General features: G+C 43.3%; 1 protein-coding gene and 1 pseudogene across 10 annotated transcripts in view; one reads left to right on the forward strand and one right to left on the reverse strand.

The window, feature by feature from the left end:
• The window catches only part of LOC147030532 (inactive dipeptidyl peptidase 10-like), a 780352-nt gene that overhangs the window by 534900 nt on the left and 222238 nt on the right, over window positions 1–23214 (reverse strand). The gene's annotated exons all lie outside the window — the stretch shown is intronic.
• LOC147030533 (uncharacterized) lies at window positions 414–5100 on the forward strand (annotated as a pseudogene).

Here is a 23214-nt window from a genome sequence, read left to right on the forward strand (position 1 = left end):
GTTGGGTTCCCGTTGTGACAGCGGTTGATGAAAAAAAAACACGAAATTTTGATATTATTAGTGGTCAAACTTTAACTTGAAGAAAATTTGAGCATTTACCTCAGGAGTCATCGTTCAACGAAGCACACATCTAAACACAATTTTATTTATTAATGAACACGGAAGTATTAGTAGTGGAGCAGCATAGCTAACCAAATGTGCATTTAGTGATAAAAGCACCAAATTTGGCACACTTGTAGAAAGACATATTATGAAGCGATTTGGATATTTGGCCACCACAGATTTAGCCTCTGAGGGCCGTGGCAGCCATTTTACAAAATGGCGGCAAGGTGACATTAAAATGGCTACCAGAGGAATTAAAATGGCCAGGGCTTATACATTTGTGGAACAATTTCATCGTTTATGGGGTCTATGGATGCCCCTCACCGAGTACTACAAACGTATGGGAGCAGATTTTCGAAATTGTGAAGGGGGGAAACCTTTTTTTGGGAAATAATTAAAATTTTGTATAATATGCTCGTATAGTCGTAACATGGACTCTAATATATTTATTTGTCATTGCAGGTTGGTGATGGTGGTCGTCGCTTAATAGCAGCCATGTTCAAGAGCTTTAAGTTGGTCGACCCAGAGCGACCTGTCTCAACGTCGTCACATCCACCAACAACGAACTGGAACCTGTGCATCATCTGTCAAGACGACATGAAAGAGACACTGACTCGTCCCTCACAGTCCAAGCGAACAGATGTCGGGAGCGGCTACAGTTCCCTGGCCGAAAATCTGATCAGATTCAATGAACTAAAGGAGCTTCCACATACGCTTCAGTTACGCCGGCTTGACGAAGGTCACGGAATTGAAGCAGCTATGGTTGCGAACAGTGCTGGTTATCACGAAACCTGTCAACTGAAATATAACAGGACAAAAGCACAGAGAGCCGAAAAGCGAATGCGTGTAACTGCTGATGACAGCCATAATACTGATGCATGCAAGCGCACCAGGTCCCTCTCATCGAGCACAGATAAGTCAAGGCCCCCCTCCTGTTTCTTCTGTCAACAACCTGCAGGCTCAGAACGGCTTCATGAGGCAGCGACTTTCACAATTGACAGGCACGTGAGGGACTGTGCGACCCTCTTTCAAGACAGTGCCCTACTTGGCAAACTCAGTGCTGGGGACATGGTGGCCCTGGAAGTTAAGTACCATGCCAAATGCTTGTCAGGGTTATATAATCGTGTCAGAGCAGCCCGATCTTCTGAAGCGCCAGGAGAAACTGAACCAGAGAAAGAGCTGTCAAGAGTAGCTTTTTCTGAACTTGTGCTCTTTATTGAAGAGACCAGACAGGATGAGGAGACGGCACCAGTGTTCAGGTTAGCAGAACTGGCTCAACTATACCAGTCAATAATTGAACAGCTAGGCGTCAGGAGCAACACAAGGGTACATTCCACACGTCTCAAGCAGAGACTCCTTGCCCAGTTCCTTGACATGCAATCACACAGCAAGGGAAGAGACATCCTGTTGGCATTTCGAGAAGATGTTGGCGATGCTATTGCTAAAGCTTGTGAAATGGACAGCGATAATGATGCTATCCATCTTGCACGTGCTGCAAAAGTCGTGCGCCGCCACATGTTTGGAGAAGCCAAGCCTTTCATTGGGTTCCCTGAAGGATGCCAGAAAGAGTCTGTGCCACAAATGCTGCTTGGCCTGGTCAGCATGGTCTTAGAGGGACCCAGCATCAAGGACCAGATGACAGACACAAGCAATGCAGCAGTTACCATTGCTCAAATTGTGAAGTTCAACAGCGTAAAACACAAGCGTATGCAAAGCACCTCACAGCCCTGCGCAAGAAACGCCTCTTCCAATATATGTGGGGATGATGTTACATGCCCACACGCGCAAGAAGGAACTGTGGATAGGCTGGCACACATTGGCATGAGCATCTCGTATGATCGTGTCCTCCGCCTCAAAGCGCAGATGGGGAACTGTGTCTGCGAGCAGTTTCACTTGGAGCAAGTTGTCTGCCCGCCCAAAATGCGTGGAAAAGTTTTTACTACTGCTGCAGTAGACAATATAGGTCACAATCCGAGTTTAACAACAGCGAAGTCCTCCTTCCATGGCACAGCTATCTCACTGATCCAACATCCCAGTTTCATGGGAGAAGGTGTTGATCAAACCATAGTCGTAACTGGAGGATTTTGGGATGCAAGCACGTTCATCCGCCAGCTGTCACAGTGCTACACTGACCTGCCTCCTGCAACCAGCAGTGTTAAGAATGTGCCTGTCCCCGCTGGTGGGGTGACGTCACTTGACAGAGGCTAAAAAGCATACTGAGAAAGAATATCGCTGGCTACACAATGCAAGGCAGGTCGTAGACGGAAATGATGGAGGCGAGAACATATCTTGGGCCGCTTTCCATGCCAGCCGCCAGCCACCAGAAGTTAGACCAATCTGCCCCACCGCCCTGCTTCCCATGTTCCAGGACAGTGCCCACACAGTGGCCATGATCCACCACTCCATAGATGTCGTGAAGACTGCTGTTGAACATCTGAATCCAGGACAAACACCAGTGGTCACATTCGATCAGCCACTATTTGCCTTGGCAAAGCAAATTCAGTGGAAGTGGCCAGAGAAATATGGTGAAGATAAGGTTGTCGTGCTGTTTGGTGGTCTCCATATCGAGATGGCTGCCATCAAAACACTGGGAGACTGGCTGGATGGTAGTGGGTGGGTGCAGACACTGGTGCAAGCCGAGATTACCACACCTGGAACAGCAGAGTCTTTCCTGCGGGCATCTCATGTCACCCGCACAAGGAGAGCCCATCAGGTTACTGCTGCTGCACTGCACATCGCGCAACATCGAGCCTATGACCATTATTGCAAGAGAGAAGATAATGACGGAGAACATCAGCTTTCTTTTGAAGATTGGTGTTATCAGAGAGGAGAGGAAATTCCCCAGTTCCAGTACTGGTCAATTGTGTTGCAATTGGAGTTGTTGTTGAATGTGTATGTACATTCTCTGTGACAAGCATCATTCACTATGTACCTTGATGCCCTGACAGAATTGGCCTGTTGGTTCCATGCCATGGACCACATGAATTATGCCAGGTGGATTCCAGTTCACTTGAAGGACATGACAGAACTTCCTGAAAGGCACCCAGAAGTAGCCAGAAAGTTTCGAGAAGGTAGCTTCACGGTACAAAAGATAAAGAAGATCTCATCAATCCCAATAGACCAGGCACACAAGCAGAACAATGCCTGCATCAAAGGAGATGGTGGGGCAGTTGGCCTCACTGATAACCCAGCTGCTTTAAGGCGTTGGATGATTGCTGGCCCGGAAGTGGCGAGGGTCCTAGAGGAGTTTCAACATGGAAATCAGCACTCTGGAAGAGAAGACAACATACGCCACCATAACCAGACGACCAGTGTCCAAGCCTCATTCACTGAAAATGTCCGGTCACTAGTCAAAGTCATGGAAGAGCTCGGGAACCCCTTTGAGGAAGACAGCCCAGATCTCGTTGCTCTGGATACCAAAGAAATTGTTGGTTCTCCTGCAATTGAGGCAGTCAGAAAGGTAAGGGAGATTGACCTAAAGCAGTTCCAGGCTTTCTCCAGGGATTGCCTTGTTGAAAGAACCAAGCCAGTTGCTGACACAATTCACCAAAATAAGCTCCAAGTGTTCAAGGCTCAACCAAGAAGGAACGTGAGCAAGGAGAAGCACAAGCTCACTTGCCTCAAGAACAATGCTCAACTCTTCTCACAGCTCTACATCAGCTGTCAGACAAGGGATGGAAACCTGGACGAGTTCTTTCGCCATGAAAATCAGGCATGCCCTCCAGCACTGTCTGATGGATGGAGTCTCCGCTTAGGTACAAAAAGCGACCTACTCACATGCTTTGAAGAGATCTCAGATGCAAGGTCAGAGGCTCCTACCACCACCAGTATAGTCATTGATGGAACAGCCATTGTGCAGATGCTAAAGCCTGCTGCATGCAAGAACTTCAGAGAGTATGCACAAGAGATCTTTATCCCTTACATGTCTACAAGGCTTTAATCTTCATCACGCCTGGACCTGGTATGGGACACCGACATAGCTGACTCATTCAAAGCTAGTGTAAGAGCAAAGCGTGGTAAAGGAGTGCACAGATGTGTGGTAGCAGAAGGAGCCATACCCAGAAACTGGCAGAACTTTCTTTGAGTAGACACCAACAAGACCCAGTTGTTCAAGTTCCTGTCAGAAGCTCTCCTCCTGTGGTTTAACCTGAAAGACAAGCAACTCGTCGTCACTGATGGAGAAGAAGTCTGCAGCAAGCCTCCACTGTCTGAGCCGTCTTCGCTGGCCCCATGTACCCACGAGGAAGCTGACAGTCGAATGCTGCTTCAAGTATCTCATCCAGCCCGCCATGGCCACAACAAAATCATGATCAGAACGGTTGACACAGATGTTGTGGTGTTGGCTGTCTCGGTTGTCCAGAATCTGCAGCCAGAAAATGAACTGTGGATTGCATTCGGAACTGGAAAAGGGTTCCGATACCTGGCAGCCCATAAAATAGCAGCTGGACTGGGGCCAGATAAAGCACAAGCACTTATGATGTTCCATTCTCTGACAGGGTGTGACACTGTGTCAAGTTTTGCAAGTCATGGGAAGAAGACTGCATGGGCAGTCTGGAATGTGTTGCCGGAGTTGACCGAAGCACTGTTGAAGTTGTCATCTGCACCAAGTGACATACTAAAAGAGGTCATGCACACCATTGAGAGATTTGTCATCCTCCTGTACAACAGAACAATTCATGCACAGACATTGACAAGGCACGCAAGAAACTTTTCGCAAGGAAGAACAATGTGGAGTTGATTCCTCCAAACAAGGCAGCTCTGGAAGAGCACTTTAAGAGGGCAGCCTACCAGGGAGGTCATGTATGGGGCCAGGTGTTGCTCCCTGCACCAGAGCTGCTGCCGGCAACCAGCTGGGGGTGGACCAAAAGTGAGGAGGGGCTGCATGAGCCCCACTGGACAAGATTACCACAAGCAGCCCAAACTTGCCGTGAACTGCTGTCATGTAAATGTAAGAAGGGTTGTGTGGAATCGTTGAAAGTGCAAAAAGGCTGCACTTGAATGTACTGCTCTGTGCCAGTGTGAGGGGGAGTGCACCCAGAACTAGACATTTCTACTTTTAATTTTTTCATCATATCACTAACATCATGTGTCATTGAAATGTATTATGTGGAATTTTGTATTTCTTGAGTAAATTATTTTGTAAATACACCATGCATTTAACTTTTAATAATTTAATAGAAGCTTCGGGGTGGGTGGACATTTGGTCATTTTTAGATCATATTTTAGTAAGTTGTTGTTGATGATCTATTTCCAGGAATGTTTATTCTTACACGCTTTTTCATTGTCATTTATTTTACGGTTGTTATGTAATTATGTCACCCGCAGGGCTATAGATTGGACTATAGGTTAGGGTTAGGTTAGGTCAGCGAGTTTAGTCCAAACCGATAGTTGGGGGAGTAGCGCCCCCCCCCCCCACGGGCAGCTTAGCTATAGTTAGGCCTTCCTGCTGCCATGTGGGGGGGCCAACCAGTTGGGTGACCCTTTATGTGGTGGCGCAGACTTTCTTAAAAAAAAAACATAAATGTAGAAGGGCCCAGAGCCATTTTTCTATTTCCCCCCCTCCCCCCCTTAAAAAAAAACGCGAAAATTGTTAACTGCTATTTTGTAGAGCCTCATTAGTCGCATATATAGGCACAGTGATAGTTGTCACCGAAGTATAAACGTAGAAGCCACAGTGATTTGAAAAATTTCCCCAAAAAAGGGTTTTCCCCCTTCAAAATTTCGAATTTCGAAAATCTGCTCCAATACATCTGTAGTACTCGGTGAGGCGCATCCATAGACCCCATAAACGATGAAATTGTTCCACAAATGTATAAGCGCAAGCCATTTTAATTCCTCTGGTAGCCATTTTAATGTCACCTGGCCGCCATTTTGTAAAATGGCTGCCAGGGCCCTCAGAGGCTAAATCTGTGGTGGCCAAATATCCAAATCGCTTCATAATATGTCTTTCTAAAAGTGTGCCAAATTTGGTACTTTTATCACTGAGTGCACAATTCTTTTGAATATTTGAGCTGTGCGGCGCCACGATAGATCAAAATGGTGGTTTATTATATTCTTAAAAATATATCGTTCTTTGTCTATATTAAATGTTTGAGATTTTAAAATAAATCATTTCAAGAAAATAAAAATAAAGGATAGCTCCAGCGAACTATACCGCGGAGGTTGTTTGCATTGATCATATAATCCCGAAGAGTACTTGACTGAATCTGGAATTGATTTTTTAATAATGTTTTTTCATTACCAGATTTGAACGAAACTTGATACTGCACACCGCAGGAGAATGGTGAGTAAGTTGGCCGTAAAGGTTTTTGCGCTATCGTGTACCGTTTTGGCTGCATTTCAGGAACATACATACATACAAGATGAGAGTTTTAGTAATATATAGATAAAGGCAATGCTTTTGCATCATTTTGGAATACGATTCCAAATTATATTTAGGTTTCTGGTGATATTCAGGGTTATTAAAGCCAAACTCCCCCCATCCAAAAACATGATTTTTTCTATCCTGTAAACCACCCCCTCCCCACACCCAAACCCAGCTTCTTCCAAATTTCCAGTTTTTCCTTCCTGAGAGTTTAATTCTTTGTGTATTCATGTTGTCCAGCCCCTCACCCATTGTTTGTCCAATCTCTCTCTATTTTGTCCTTCAACCCTGCTGTTGATGTCCCCCTCCCCCCTCTCTCTCTCTCTACTGTTCCTTTTGTTCTGTTGTGTCCTTATCTGCTCAGTGTACTAGCTCTATGAGCTTTGACCTTGTATACAAAACTGCATAATCTCTTTCATGTACAGGGCAGACATCAATTATACTATTTTCTCTTTTTACATTGATATTAAGATAATAATATTCAATAACTAATAAAAACGAACTAATAATACAGGTTAAAAGGAGGGACAAAATAGTGCAATAGTTGTTTATGACCGGTTGTGTCATGGTTCGAGGGGATGTTGGCAGTTTGAACCCCAACCAAATCATACCAATGGCTTTACAAATGGTATGTGCTGCTACCTTCCTTGAAGCTCAACATTTAAAAGGATAGAGCATGGACACACAACCATATGTTGGCAATACTAATGCAGGCTTTCAGGGGCCTCATGGCATCCACCTCCATCAAAGTTCCTTATATAAAGGGAACTCAAGTTACAAAGAAGTGGAGGTAAGTGGAGAGCTTTGGTTTGGGGATGTTTGAAAGAATTAGATTAATGGAAAAATGCTTGTGGCTTTTTGAGGTTATGGTAATATATAGCTGAGAGAATAGAAGGTACAAGGCAAGATGAAGGCATTGTAAGACCAAGAGGTCATAACCAGTCTGGAGTGGCACAAACCCTGAGAATCAACCTTCAGAAGGGTAATATCAGTGAAGTTGAGCTTTTGCCTCCACTGCATCAAGAATGTAAGATAAGACACATGAGTACTGTTACATGTTGGAAAATAGTACTTCATTATAATGGACACAAATATCATGTCATTTAAGCTAGAATGTGCTTCAATACACCATGGTAAGTATTGCAAAGCAAAGTATTCCGCCGAATCAATATCTCTCTTTAGAAGCCAGACAAAAAAAAGTTGTAAAGTCTCATGGTAAAGGTAAAGAGAAAAGGTAAACAGCATTTAAGCATTTCCAAATCAGCAGAAAGAGATGCAACTGCTGTCTGCCAAGCAAAGGGATGGGGTTACTGTGAGACACAAAGTAGCATCATTTGCAGAAAGGAAGAGAGGGTTTTTCAGAGCATCAGACAGGTCATTTATATAGAAAAAGAACATGACTGGGCCCTAAACACAGATTTGGGGAACTCGAAAGTTAGCTATTCAACATGTGTGATTCAGAGCAGTTGGTTGCATGTGAGAATTCAAAAGATTGCTTGCTAATTCATGATATTTTTTCAATTCACTGCACCATTTAAACACACAACCATATAAAAGGGCAAACATCATCAAATTGTGAAGTCAGTCTGTAAATTTCAGTTGTTTTGATGTTCTCTCCCATTATGAATATTGAATCACACACCTTTCATTTGCTCCACAGCACACATAGCCAGGTTAACCACCATCTTGGTTTTACCCAGAATGATTTCACTATTGTTAATGTCACTTCTCCGATAACTTGCTCAGGGCAGACTTGCTCTGGACAATATTTCTGGAGATATCTATTATTAAGCCTCCCCCTACAGGATAGGGGAACGCTTGTTGCTGTTGTAGGGTTTGTTTCGACAATAAGTGTCCCAAATTGTTAATGGTACCGCAGAGTTTCTTAGACCCACTCAGAGTACTAACTTACTATTTCGACAAAAAAAAAAAATCTTCCTGCACTCTCAATTTCGAAACTGCATCAATTTCCAAGCTGTATATTGGAGCCGGCTGGGACATTCGGAATGAAATTTTGCATCAACAATGGGAAAAGAAAGTATGTGGGGTTGATTTTTTTTTTTACCTTGATCTATTTCTAAAGCCATGGCCTAATTGTAGACATTATTTCATTTTTCATCATAACTTGACTCAGGTTTCTGTGATCACAATGACATTGCCCCTTCTCGATAGCCTAGAGAAAGGCACAGTTACAATTCATTTACATCATACCCAAGGTCTTACACCCCAAGGAGTACTAAACCACCATTTAGGTATTTCTCCTTTTTTGCCAATGTACGAGGACTTTCACAATAAAATGTTGCACCAACAATGAGAATAAAACGGATGCGAGGTTGACATGATTTTATTTGACCTTGACATATAATAATATCTTAAAGGCCATGACCCAATTATAGACATTTTAACATTTTTCACCAAAACGTGACTAAGGTTTGTTCAATTGGAACAAAATTGCCCTCTCTGGAGAGCCTGGATTAAAGCATGGGATTTTGGGCCAAGGGTAATCATGGGCGATCATCAAGGGTAAGTGCGGTGAAGTTTACCCTTGGTGATCGCAGATATCTAGTGTCTACGTGCTGAAATAACAATTCCACGTCAATCTTAAACAGCCTTCAAAATAGGAAGGAATTGGTTGAACAGTTCTCTTTAAACTTTGGGACTCTCACTCTCTCACCACAGGCTGGTCGGTGGTCTTTCTGTCTTCTACAGTCTCCTCTCCAGCCTCGCCCCCCCCTGCTCTCTGCGATTTGTCCCAACCACATTTCCGCAGGGCGCTCAAGGTCTGCCAACAACCCCCTTCTGGTAAAACTACCAAAATCACGAATCACTGTTCACCTTCACTCTTTCATTCCTTTTTCTCCTGCCTTTGGAATACCCTCCCTCACTCTATTCAATCCCATTCTTCCCTCCAGGCCTTTAAATCAGCTGTTCACCGCCACCTCTTATCATCCCCATCCAAATCTTCGATCTTTTCGACCCCCGATAATCCACCCAAGCCCACCTCCTTCAAATTCCCTGCTTTCCTTCCTGAAAGTCCCTGTAATGTCCATCTTGTATTCCCTATGTTCCCTGCCCCATCTCTCTCCTTTCCACAGATCTCCTAATGTCTGTCCCCCACTGTTTTGTCCTTCCCACTCCCACCCCTCGTCTCATGCCCCCCCCCCCTTGCTGTGCGTTGTGTGTTAGCTCTCACACGAGCCTCGACAAGGTTTACAAAAAAAATAAAAACAGGATGAAATTGGAGAGTGACTTTGGAAACTTTGGAAATAGGAGGATTTGGAAACATTATTTCAGAGAAGGCAGAGGCAGAAAAATCGAATTTCAAGTGATAATTATGTTTTAGCTTGTGCTTTCCTGAGAACTTACACAGATCATGAGATTTGTCAAGTGCCCTTAAGTTCCACTCAGATAGGCCATCACGCTTGAGAAGGTGAGGTCCTTTAAAGCACCTGCCTCCCTCAAAGCCTATGTGTTTGATGTTCTACAGGCTTGGCAAGATAACTGCAGGTGAGAAGGGAGGAATTGATGCAGCACAGAGAGCAGGTCTTTATTGACATAATCTCAGGAGATGTTAAAGTCAGAGGCAAAAGATAAGATTCTCCTTACTAAATAATGTTTGATTCATCCTACGCAATATGAGTACAATGTCCCACAATGCAGGGCACCTTTAGGTGTTGTGTCCCAGCTATTTATTGTTGATGCTCCATGAAGTAAGAATGTAAAATATTGTCTTGATCTTATAAAACAGGAAAACACATTTTCTAAGGTTATTTCATCATAGAATTATCAACAAGGCAAACACGATAAGTTATTCACTTCAATTTGCCACAAAAAGATATCTTCATTTCCTTCCAATCTATTGTCATTATGTAACACAAGTACGTGCCCGTAAAAATAAATAAATAAATAAATAAATAAATAAATACATAAATAAATAAATAAATAAATAAATATTTAAACCGCGAGCAAGAAACAACAACCACACAGGCCGTTTCTTCGCTCTCGCGTGCCCGTACGTGCGTGGCCCGGAAGTTCGCATATCGCAGTCACGATAATTCGCAATTTAGTTTTAATGGCCAGTTATTAAATTAGCGCCAACGTATTTTGCCTTTTCGCAATTTCGTCGCAAGGAAAAACAAAAAGAGAAGAGAAGAGACAAAAAAAAATTACTTCCTGGTTTGGAGCAAACCAGCTCACTCTGATGTTACTGAAATTTATGCACCATCTAATATGAAAACGATAATAACTTAGGGCATTGTGTTTATCTATAAATGCCCATAACAAATCGAGAAATTATTAGAATAAACGAAGTCATCACTCTCCGGAAGTGCGTACGTTGTCACCCATAATGGGGAACGCGGCTGAGGTTCCCTTCCCCCATTGGCCACGCCCACGCAAGGTGTCTTGTCATTGGTTGGTAAATAAATGGCCATAACTTGGGAGGCACTTGTCCGATTAATATCAAACCTTGAAAAGGCACATCCTCAGGTCCCCAGCAATATACCTGGCAAGTTTCAATTAGATCGGACCAGTAGTTGTCGAGAAACAGCGGACACACACACACACACACACACACACACACACACACACACACACACACACACACACACACACACACACACACACACACACACACACACACACACACACACACACACACACACACACACACACAGCTGGAATTATAGATAGATTAACCGTCACATCTGTCATCAGCTATTCTACGATCTGAAAGATCCATGTTGAAATTCACTTTTAAAATGTGTATGGCTCGCAATGTGTATGAAGTTGTGTATAAATTGCTCGCAATAAAATGTGTATGAAATTCACTCAGTATGGCTCGCACTCAACAACTTATTGCGAGTAATTTTGGCGAGTTTGCAGTTGACGAGCAAACTCGCCAAAATTCACAAAACTGTGCAATTTCAAGCACTGTGGTTTTGGTGTTTGATAACAAAACTCTCAGAATGGCGGTTCACTGTTCACAAAATGGTGTGTAGTGATCATAAGAGTTCCATGTACGAAAATCATATGTGCACAGGATCTTGTCTTCATGATTGTGTGTCATCCTCAATCCAGGGGGAAGAATCTATGATTTCTATTTCTTCCTGTCAATTGTTTCTTGTAACTTGTAACACTGTCCTTGTGAGCAAAGACACCTCCAAATGTTGTTCAGATAAATACTTCTGTGTTACTTCTTTTTTGGAATTTTTTTGGATACCTTGTCGAGGCTCGTATGAGAGCTAACACAACGCACAGCAAGGGGGGCATGAGACAAAAGGGACGGGAGTGGGAAGGACAAAACAGAGGGGAACAGAGACATTAGGAGATCTGTGGAAGGGAGAGGGATGGGGCGGGAACATGGGATATACAAGATGGACATTACAGGGACTTTCAGGTTGGAAAGCAGGGAATTTGAAGGTGGGTTTGGGGTGGATTAACGGGGATACAAAATATCGAGGATTTTGTGGGGGACTATAAGAGGTGGTGGTGAACAGCTGTTTTGAACACCTGGAGGGAAGAATGGGAATGAAAGAGTGAAGGTGAGCAGTGATTCTTGATTTTGGTAGTTTTACCAGAAGATGGTTGTTGGCGGACCTTGAACGCCCTGCATAATTATGGTGGGGACAAATCGCAGACAGAGCAAGGGGGCGAGGGGGTGGGGGGGCGAGACCGGATAGGAGATGGTAGAAGACAGAAACACCACCGACCTGCCTGCGGTGAGAGTGTGAGAGGCCCAAAGACTCAGTCTCATCGTGGGAGATACCAATGATCCGAAATGCCTTGGTTTCCACAGTGTGACACCGAGAATGGTGAGAGGCAGGAGCACCAGCCCAGAGGGGAGAGCAGTACTCCATCAGGCTGCGGACAAAAGCTTGTATGTGGTCATGAGGTCAGGTGGGCCGAGGAAGGACTTTGCATGACGGAGGATTCCCAGTCAGCGACTGGCTTTGGAGGCCAGGTTGGAAAGGTACTTTAGTTAGGTGGCTTCGTGAGATATCATGACATGCTGGCCAAAAGTGTCATTTTTTTCACTGAAGCATCGCATGAAACCATACTGTTGGAAAATCCACGGCTGAAAAAAAAAGTATGATGCCATTTTCACGAATGCATTTAATAAAGCATGTCGTTTAGTTCTAAGATCGTTATATAGATGGTAAATGTGCCATTTGATCACTGAAAACCGCCACTGGATCATGCTTTCAGAAAATATACGCCTGCATGGAAGAAAATGTATGTAAAGCGTCAAAATGATTTCATATCATCTTGGGTTATTTTCACAGATTCATATATAAAAGCTGAAAAATCAGAAAGATTACTCCCAACAAAGGAGCCAGTTTTGTTTTGCTGTTCAAATTAAATGTTTATCCACTATCAGGTTTTTATGGAATCACTGTAATAATGGTAATTACCTAATTAGAGTTGTTAATTACCTAATGATTATCACATGTATGTGTTTCTCAACAGCGACAAAATCGCCACCGTTTGCTTGCAGGTAGAACTAAACACGACTTGCAATACTGATTGGCATTGTGGCATCATCTGTCAGATGAAGACTTCTGAAAATCCACGTTGTCCGGTGAAGAATCACTTCGATGTATCCGTGAATTTTTTGCAGAACGTTGAAGAATTCCAAGCTCTCGATTGAGCACAAATCAATGTCGGCCTCAGGATTGTTACTGCACAAATATTCCTGGAAAATGATGCCTCCTGACATAAATCTTGTCACCAAAAGTTCAATAATTCAATGTTGGAACGTGCAAGGGCAAAGAGAGCAATCATTGCAATCTGCCCTTTTAGGCAATCATTGAGTCGTATTTTTCTTCAGGATGTCCTACTTCAACACTCAAAGCGAGTTGTGTGTGTATCTGGACCAGGGGTTCCCAGCCTTTTTTTACTAGGGTACCATTTCACATGTTCGTGGTCCCACCGAGTACCACTGTACCAAAATTCACCTAAAATAGTGTTTATTTGCGATACAGATATGACAATGAGGAGTTAAACAACACTAACAATTCACAACTATGACATTGAGCAATCTGATCTGAACAAAAGAATGATAGAGTAAGTACCTATTTGATTGTGTAAAATGTCCAGTCAATGGGATGGTTGAGCCTGCTTCTTGCTCACAAGCAGGTCGATGTCAGGCTTTGTTTTGGATAAAGCGCACCGAACATCATGTTCAACATCGAGTAGGGATCTTTGTTTTGTTTTTAGAATAACGACTGACGAGAACCCAGGTTCACAGAGCCATGTAGATGGGAATACTATGAGCGAATGAACAGCCAGGGCAGCTAGCTTAGGGTAAGACCCCAACATTCCACACCAGAAGTCCGCAACATTCATCTCGTCAAACTGATCTCGGGCTGTGGAGTCGTTCTGGAGATCAATCAAGCTTTCCTGCAGTCCTGTTCCAGGTGGCAAATCCAATGCATTCATGCGAAATGGGTTGCGAATCATTTTCAGATCCAGTTCCTTGAGATCCGGAAAATAGGAATTTAATTCCTCATCCAAATAAGCGAGGTGATCTTTTACCAGTTATATGAACTCCCTTGGGGGATTCTTTTCACGCTTCTGAAGAATATCGGCCGTGCAAGAAAACATGACCACCACTCCCGCTTCGATATTCGTCTTCCACAGACGGAGTTTTTCCTGAAATCCCTTGACCTTGTCTATGAAGTCAATGATAGTTGCGCCAGTCCCCTGAAGAGACTTGTTCAGGGCATTTAACTGAGAGAAAATGTCGACCAAATAAGCCAGGTGCAATGCCCAGTCGGGGTCGTTCAAAGCAGCGACGAAATCGACAGTCTTTGGTTTTCCATCATTTTCGAAGAATTCATGAAGCTCAGCTCGCAGTTCAAACACGCGCTCTGCCATATTTCCCTGGGATAACCATCTCACCTCAGTGTGGAATAAGAGAACTTTATGGTTGGAGTCGAAATCCTCGCAAAGTTTCTTGAAAAGTCGCGAATTGAGAGCCTGGGATTTCAAAAGGTTCACAATTTTGATCATGGTTGAGAGAACGTCAGTCAATGGCTTGGGGAGCGCCTTAGCTGCGAGTGCGTGGCGGTGGATCGTACAGTGTAGGCCGCGCACTTCAGGAGCAACTGCCTTCACAAGCGTTTGGAAACCTGATCTGCACCCAAACATAGCTGGAGCACCATCTGTAGTACAGCCTTTCAGATCAACCCATGACAGCCCAACTTGATCAAAGACGGAAGACACTTCTTCGAAAATGTCCTTTGCTTTCGTTGTGGTTTTAAGCGGGTGGAAAAATAGTATTTCATCCTTGAACTTGGCTTTATGCACGTACCGGACGAACGCTAACAGTTGGGCACAATTTGCCACGTCAGTTGACTCATCCAATTGCATCGAAAATCCGCATGGAGATTCCTTGATTTCTGCCACCACCTGGTCACGAATATTGGTTGACATTTCTTCAATGCGCCTCTGAACTGTGTTGTTTGACAACGAAAGAGAATTGAGCTTCTTGGCGCTTTGTTCTCCCAGCATGAGACGTACAATATCCTTTGTGGCGGGAAGGATGAGGCTTTCACCGACGGTGTGAGGTTTTTTCTGTTCTGCAATTCGCAGTGCAACTAAGTAGGATGCCATTACGGCTGCCGTGGACTGCTGTTGAAAACTGCCACTGCCGTCGAAGCGTGCTCTTTTCATGGCATTTTCCTTCCGACGAAAAAAAAAATCATGGTCCTTGTCGCTGTGTTCAGGATGAACAGAATCAAAATGGCGCTTCAATAGACTTGGCTTCATAGATTTATTGCTGAGAACTTTTCCACAAATCACACACTGTGGAGCTTCTAATTCACCTTTTTGGATGGAAGTGAAGCCTAACTTGAGATAACTCTCCGAATATTTTCGCATTGACATGATGCTGGTGAACGATAATGATAACAATAAGCCGGGAAATAAGCAATGATGACAGTGTGGCGTGTGGAGACAAAACGAATAATAAGACTTGTACACAATGCCCGATAACAAACAGCTGTCAGTGTACAGGCGCTTTCGATATAAATTTAATTACTGTGCACAAGCTGCATGAGAGAGAAGTAAAATAAAAACTGCGTTTAAAAAAAAAAAAAAAAAAAAAAGCGCGCTGGCGCGTACCACCGAGAAAGTCCAAATGTACCACCTGTGGTACGCGTACTACAGGTTGGGAACCCCTGATCTGGACGGAAAGCCAAGCAGCTTTTCAGTCTATTCCTAAGCCAGAGGAATGGACGAAAGACGTGACGACTTGGACACCTGTCTGGTTGACTATTCCTGAAGCAGCTGGGGCCGACAGAGAGCCAATCAAGTGTGGATGCAAGTCAGAGAGAGGATGCATTAACTGCAAGTGTACGAAGGCAAGACTCCCATCTACAGATCTATGTTCCCGTAGACGTGAAATCTGAAATTCAAACACAATATCCAGTCTTAATCCAAGTTGTGTGTAGGACTGTTACGATCCTAGTAAACAGTACAGCTTTGACTTTTGGTTCATTAAGATCATACATCAGCACAATGAACAAATGCTTGATATATATATATATATATATATATGTATATATATATATATATATATATGTATATATATATATATATATATATATATATATATGTATATATATATATATATATATATGTATATATATATATATATATATATATATATCTTTGAAAAGCACGTTCTTTGAACACAATGATATTTCGAAGCAAGCAGTGAGTTGGACAGTTACTTAACAGGATGGGTTCTTTTCGAAAAATACAAGTTGAATTAGGTGAAAGAGAGGAGAAATGTTTCACCAGAATTTAATTTACCTTTTCTGAGAACTAAAGCACCAAAATCCGAAATTCATCTCATTGTTTGCTTGTAACTCACCGTGTTTTACACTGGACATTCTCCATATTTCCTGAATTATTTCACTTAAACGACACTAAAACAAGTAGAGGTACATTATATGTACACAGCCCCCGTGCCAAATAAATACATAAATCCTTCAGTGCGCGACATTGCCGGGGCACCTTGGCACCCCGGCAATGCCGCCGTGCAGCATGTGGAGACGCAATTGGGAGAGAGCGGTGTACTTCTGAAGTGAATGTGTACAAATGATACTTCGTTTCTATGTACAAATGGTACTTACTCGCCATGCAGCATATGGAGATGGATTTGGAGTGAGCGGTGTGCAATAATTGATTGATTCAGTGATTTATTCTGAAGTTAAAATAAATAAGAGTCGTAAAATAATTGATTTCTCAATCAATTGCCAAATACATACCTAAACCACCACTGTTTCATCTGAATCTGTAACTTTTAAAATTAAGCAATTCATCAAAAATGAATAAATGATCGATTAATTAATTAAACAATCAATCAAAAATAACCTTTATAGCCAAATCACTTGTTCACTGTTGTGTCCAAATATCAGTTTCCAAGCTCAAAAGGTGCCCGAGATATTGCCCGGATGAGAAAGAAAATAAATAAGGAATTAATAAATGGATAAGAATTAAGTAATTAATCAAATTAATCGATCAATCAAAAAACAAAAATACCTTTTTGCCAAAGCACATCTTCACTTTTGTCCGTAATTTTCAGCTTCCGAGCTCAAAGGATGGCTGAGATATTACCCGGACAAACAAAGATGAAAATAAACCAATGTCACCCGCAGGGTGACCCGTATCTTGCCAAAAGGTGACCACGTGTGACTTCTTTAAGGTCACACTGAGGTGAACAGAGCTGCTATCCACCAGGAGCGACTCCTTGAGGAATATCTGCCTACGAGAGATTCCGATGAGAATCGTTCTACAGAGCAACCATGAAAAATATGCTTTTGCCTCATAACGTCACCAAATGACGTCATAATGTCTCAAGCTTGACATATCTAGAAAGCACTCATCGAGGTGTTCAATTTGAGGTACCACACGATATGGTTCCTAAAACTTGAAAATTTGACCTTGGGGTCAAATATCTTTGACCTGAGGCGCTAACCATGAAGGTCAAGGCCAATCGCCACCAAAAATTAATCAGCTGAGCGCCAGACCATGAACTATATTCCCATGAAGTTTGAAGACGATCCGATCAAAATTACTCAAAAAAAAGGGTTTCGTCGACTCCCCTGATTTGCGCCAAAGTGACCTTGACCTTTGACCTTCGAAATTTTGTGCACTGAAAGGGACCTCTATAGGCCTCTGATATGCGAAGTTACAAAAATTTCCGATGAAAACTGTGCTCTGCAGAATTTTTTATACGTGATTACAGACAAAAAAAAAAACAAAACATACAAGCCGACTCATATATCTTGCAAAACTTCGTTTTGGCAAGATAACATACAAACAAGAAAACAGTGAAAACTGAGTACTCCCTTCCTTCAGTGCCCGGCGATGACGTCATGCATCAATCACCTGGATATGGCATTGGGAAGGAGTGGTTTACAAAAATACTCTTTATAGCCAAATCACTTGGTCACCGTCATGTTCAAATATCAGCTTCCGAGCTCAAAAGGTGCCTTAGATATTGCCTAGATGAGAAACAAAATAAATAAGTAATTTATAAACTGATAACAATTAAGTAATTAATTAATTAACCATAAAACAGAAATACCTTTTTTGCCAAAGCACATCTTCACTTTTGTCCCCAAATTTCAGCTTCCAAGCTCAAAGGATGGCTGAGATATCCTTGGAGATTATAGTGTGCATGGGATGGAGAGTGGCAAAGGCATGTACCAGACAGAAGCACAAGGGTATATTCTTGAGCCCACGAAAAATAGACAGACACAAGCATCTTGTACTAATAAAAGGCAAAGTGTGTATGTATGTATGTATGTATGTATGTATGTATGTATGTATGTATGTATGTATGTATGTATGTATGTATGTATGTATGTATGTATGTATGTATGTATGTGTGTGTGTGTGTGTATGTATGTATGTATGTATGTGTGTGTGTGTGTGTGTGTGTGTGTGTGTGTGTGTGTGTGTGTGTGTGTGTGTGTGTGTGTGTGTGTGTGTGTGTGTGTGTGTGTGTGTGTGTGTGTGTGTGTGTGTGTGTGTGTGTGTGTGTGTGTGTGTGTGTGTGTGTGTGTGTGTGTGTGTGTGGGGGTGTGTGTGTGTGTGTGGTCATTAATCATAACATCTCATTCTCTTTACTAACCCCACCTCTCTCAATTATTTTTTTCATCTGTCTGTCTGTCTCTCTCTCTCCACCCCCCCCCCTTCCTCACTCTTCCCACCTTCCTGGCTTCCCCTCCCTCCTGCCTCCTCTGTCTCCCATAAAGCTCTCTCCTTTCCCTCCCTCCTCTCTCAACCCCCCTACTTAATACCCCCCCTCCCCGTCAGCAAAGCGACAGGTTGTATTTGCTAGTAATTAATAAATAAGGTTTTAGTTAACATAAATCAAATATTAATAATGGGAATAAATCAACGCATGATAATAAAAACGTGAGGTAAACAAGCTAATTTTGAGACGTCTCTACACAGATTAAATACAGACAAGGAGAAAGGTAGAATAAAAAAAAAATCCTCCCTTTCTTCTGGCACTTCGGCCGAGGTCACATTTGCCACGGCGGACGTGGGGTCTCCAAAATCTGCGGCCACGAGCAATTATACGGCAGCCGCAGTATTTCCACGGTCACACAATGTAGCAGCACATATGTTTTTATTTTTCGGGGAGCCGCACGGCATATTTAGAAATCGTAGAGACCGAAAACGTGGGGGTGCCGTACGGTCTTTGATTTGATGTCACACGGTGACTTTAGGGCGTCGCTGCGGCGACCATAGAATTTAAGGCAGACGCATGGTGCCTGCAAGGCGACCGCAAGGCGATCGCAGGGGGACCCAAAGGCGAACGTGCGGCCAGACGGACGGTAACGAGTGGGTATATGTACCAGTTCGTTTTTTTACTGAAATAAAAATATAACACTATATATAACTGAATATACTATAACTGTAATATACCGTGGTGCCCCCAGAATCCGAATACCCCATTGTTTGAACAAATTGGAATCCGAACAATTTGAGAAAATTTTGCCCTAAAAACCTAATACATTTTTTACAAAACCGAACACAACATAGCGTTCATGTTTGTTCACGCATCCCCCACCTGTTCGAGCCGCATCTTCGCGCTTTGTTCATTCAGTTCGTCGGTGGAAGTACTCGTGAAAGCATCTCTCGTGTGTCGATCGATACTTTAGGCCTCAGTCACATTTGCTCTACGGTGAGGATATGGACGTCGTACGCCCTCGGAATTGACAGAAACGTGAGGCGGCCGCAGAAAAACTGAGGTGGCCTCAGGGTGGCCCTAGCCGTGTGGCTATATTTTACAGGCCGTAAGGTCGCTGTGAAATTATAACGCAGTGTTATAACTTTTTTTCATTTCTACGTTCGCCGTAGAAATTCGACAAGCCGAAACAAAAGAACTGGTAAAAAAAAAAAAAATGAACCCATTCGTTACCGTCCGTCTGGCCGCACGTTCGGCTTAGGGTCCCCCTGCGGTCGCCTTGCGGGCACCTTGCGTCTGCCTTGAAAATTCTATGGCCGCCGCAGGAACGCCCTGAGGTCACCGTGCGACATCAAATCAAAGACCGTACGGCACCCCCACGTTTTCGGTCTCCACAATTTATAAATACGCCGTCCGGCGACCCGAAAAATAAAAACATATGTGACTGCTACATTGTGTGGCCGTGGAAATACTGCGGCCGCTTTATAATTGCTCGTGCCCATACATTTTGTGGACCCTCCGGCCGCCGAGCCAAATGTGACTAAGGCCTTACCTCGTGTTTTCACCTTCATTTGTGATGTTTGTTTTTTTAATCATCTTGTGTTAATAACAAGATGATAATTTAATTAATAACAAAAAAAGCAATCCGATCACGTGGTGTGACGGACTGTCGGGCAAGGATTGAATTTCATAGCAAAACCGGTTGTAATTTGGAATATCCATGATTACGTCAGCCCGATGCGTTTGATGAAAGTGATTGTGGTTCTGCGGGCATCATGTTTGATGAGCTGCCCTGGGGGCAGCGCTCTCTCAGAGTGCGCGAGCGATCGGAACCCAGGACTTAGCTTGAGCCTGTGTGGACCTTTGGATTGGTGATTGTACCAGTTTACATACAATACACCACCACCGAAGGTCATTTACTCATCTTATTTTACCTTAAACATGGGGAATTTCAGTTTAAAGTGTCTTGAAAGTGGGTTTTCTTTGGGTCCACGAACGGATTAATTCACTCCATTATTTCTTATTGGGAAAATATTTTTGGAATCCGAACTTTTTGCAATCCGAACAGCCTCCTGCAACGAATTAAATTGGGATTCTGGGGGCACCACTGTATCGGCAAATACCTATACTCCGATCTCTAGCGGTCGCACACGGTGGACGCACGGTCGACGCAGACTGCCACGGAGGCCGTACGTAGGTGCACGGCGGGCGTAGGGGAACCGTGCGTCGACCCTGCGTTGCCCACAGGTAGTCACACAGACCGCAAGGCCACCGCATGGCGACCGTGGAAATAGTGCGGCCACCGTAATTTTTTGGGGGTTGGGAAAATTCATTTTTCATTGAGAAGAGCTTACGGCAGCCGCACGAATAACGCAAGCCCACAGTACGCCTTACGTACGGTCGACGTGGAACACATCTACGTCATAGCTTGGCTTGTCGAATTGCTACGGCGAACGTAGAAATGAAAAAAAGTTATAACTCCACGCTACAATTCCACGGCGCCCCTACGGCGTGTAAAATATGGCCAAACAGCGTAGGGCCTCCCTGAGGCCACCTCAGTTTCTCTGCGGCCGCCGCACGTTTCTGTCAATTCAGAAGGCGTACGGCTGCCGTATCCTCGCTGTCGAGCAAATGTGACCTAGGCCTTAGCTGTGTATCCAGAGATGGTCTTTTAGGAGTCTGGTGCCGTCGAACCTGCATCCTTCTGTGCAGGAATCTGCATCCAAAATAGTGCCTAGCCACTCTCTGCACAGAAAGCATATGCAAGGTAATTTGTGCAGTGGTAATCAATGCCATGGCCCAGAAACCACAGTGCAGTTTCTTTTCATGAACGAACTTGCCATACCATTCCTCTCTCAGCACCAGGTCGGTTCACAACCATGAATCGCCTTCTTCCTCCAACATGCAATGGGATAACACCGAGTTATCACTGAGAGACTGTCTGTGTCTGTGTCTGTGTCTCGAAACGTACACGCTTCATGACTCAGCCGAAGAGTCAATGGCTAGCGTCTTACTCCAGCACACGGGCAAATTCACAAAGCACAAATAATGAAAATTGCGCTGCCATTTTGGCTTGCCGAGAGGAGAGCATAAACGAGACCCTCTCTCTCAACCGTGATCCTCACACCAACTATCTCCTCTCTTATCATACCCTCGTCTCTTACACATTCTCATGTACACTGACCATCAGCCTCGGGGGGCATCGCATGCTGGTACAAAGCTGGGAAGGCGGGATTTCTTGCCTGCTCAGAACGCTCGTCTCTGTTGTTGTTATTGTTGTTAAAGAACATAATTATTCTGTCGCCGGCTTTGTGAATGCAAAAACGTAGGAAAAGGTCACAAGGGGAATTCACATACTGGGATAAATTAGCCTTAAACCCTACCGAATTAACACAGTACTACCCCCCTCCCCCCTTCCACTCCATGCGGTGATTTGTAACAATCTTAAGCTGACAGTTTTCCCCACTTTATTTCCATTGAGATGTCTTCTCCTCGTCAATGGACCATGCTACACCATACAATCCAACCTTTTCTATGAAGTTCCTCCATCTATCCCACAAACATAACATTATTATCACGCTTTTGGGTAGACAATATTGAATATTTTTCCATCAAGGGCCAGAACATGTAAATTGTTTGGTATTCCAACTCGAGAACAACCCACATATAGTTGACCATCTGAAAAAGATATTGTACACCGCTCCATCCCAATTCCATAGAGGCGATTCATGATGTCATCGCCAGGCACCTCAGGAAGGGAGTACTCAGTTTTCATTCCATTTGGTGTGCACCACTACTTCCCAATTCAATATTCAGGCATTGCATGATGCCTTCGCCAGGCACCTCAGGAAGGGAGTACTCAGTTTTCATTCCATTTGGTGTGCACCACTACTTCCCAATTCAATATCCAGGCATTGCATGATGCCTTCGCTCGGCGCCAAAGAAATGGAGTACTCAGTTTTCACTCTGTTTGTTTTTCGTTCTCGTTTGTTTGATTGTCCGGGCGATATCTCAGCTATCATTTGAGCTTGGAAGCTGAAATTTGGGGACAAAAGTGAAGAAGTGCTTTGGCAAAAAAGGTATTTTTGTATTTTGGTTAAATCACTTAATTGATTAATTACTTAATTATTATCGATTTATTAATTACTTATTTTTTTATTTCTCATCCTGGCAATATCTCAGGCCCCTTTTGAGCGAGAAAGCTGATAATTGGACAGGACAGTGACCAAGTGTTTTGGCTATAAAAAAAAAGATTTTTGATTAATCAATTAATTACTTTATTATTATTGATTTATTAATTATTTATTTATTTTATTTTTCATCCTTGCAATATCTCAGGCACCTTTTGAGCGAGGAAGCTGATATTTGGACAGGACAGTGAACAAATGATTTGGCTATAAAGGGTATTTTTGATTTATTGATTAATCAGTTAATTATTACATTTTTCAATTAATCACTTGATTTTTAAAAAGTTACAGGTTCGTATGAAATAGTGGTAGTTTCGGTATGCTATTTGCCAATTGATTAAGAAATT

Source organism: Eptatretus burgeri, chromosome 3 (genome assembly GCF_056783735.1).
Source record: "Eptatretus burgeri isolate ZD-2024b chromosome 3, Ebu_testis_v1, whole genome shotgun sequence".
NCBI classification, from domain to species: domain Eukaryota; kingdom Metazoa; phylum Chordata; class Myxini; order Myxiniformes; family Myxinidae; genus Eptatretus; species Eptatretus burgeri.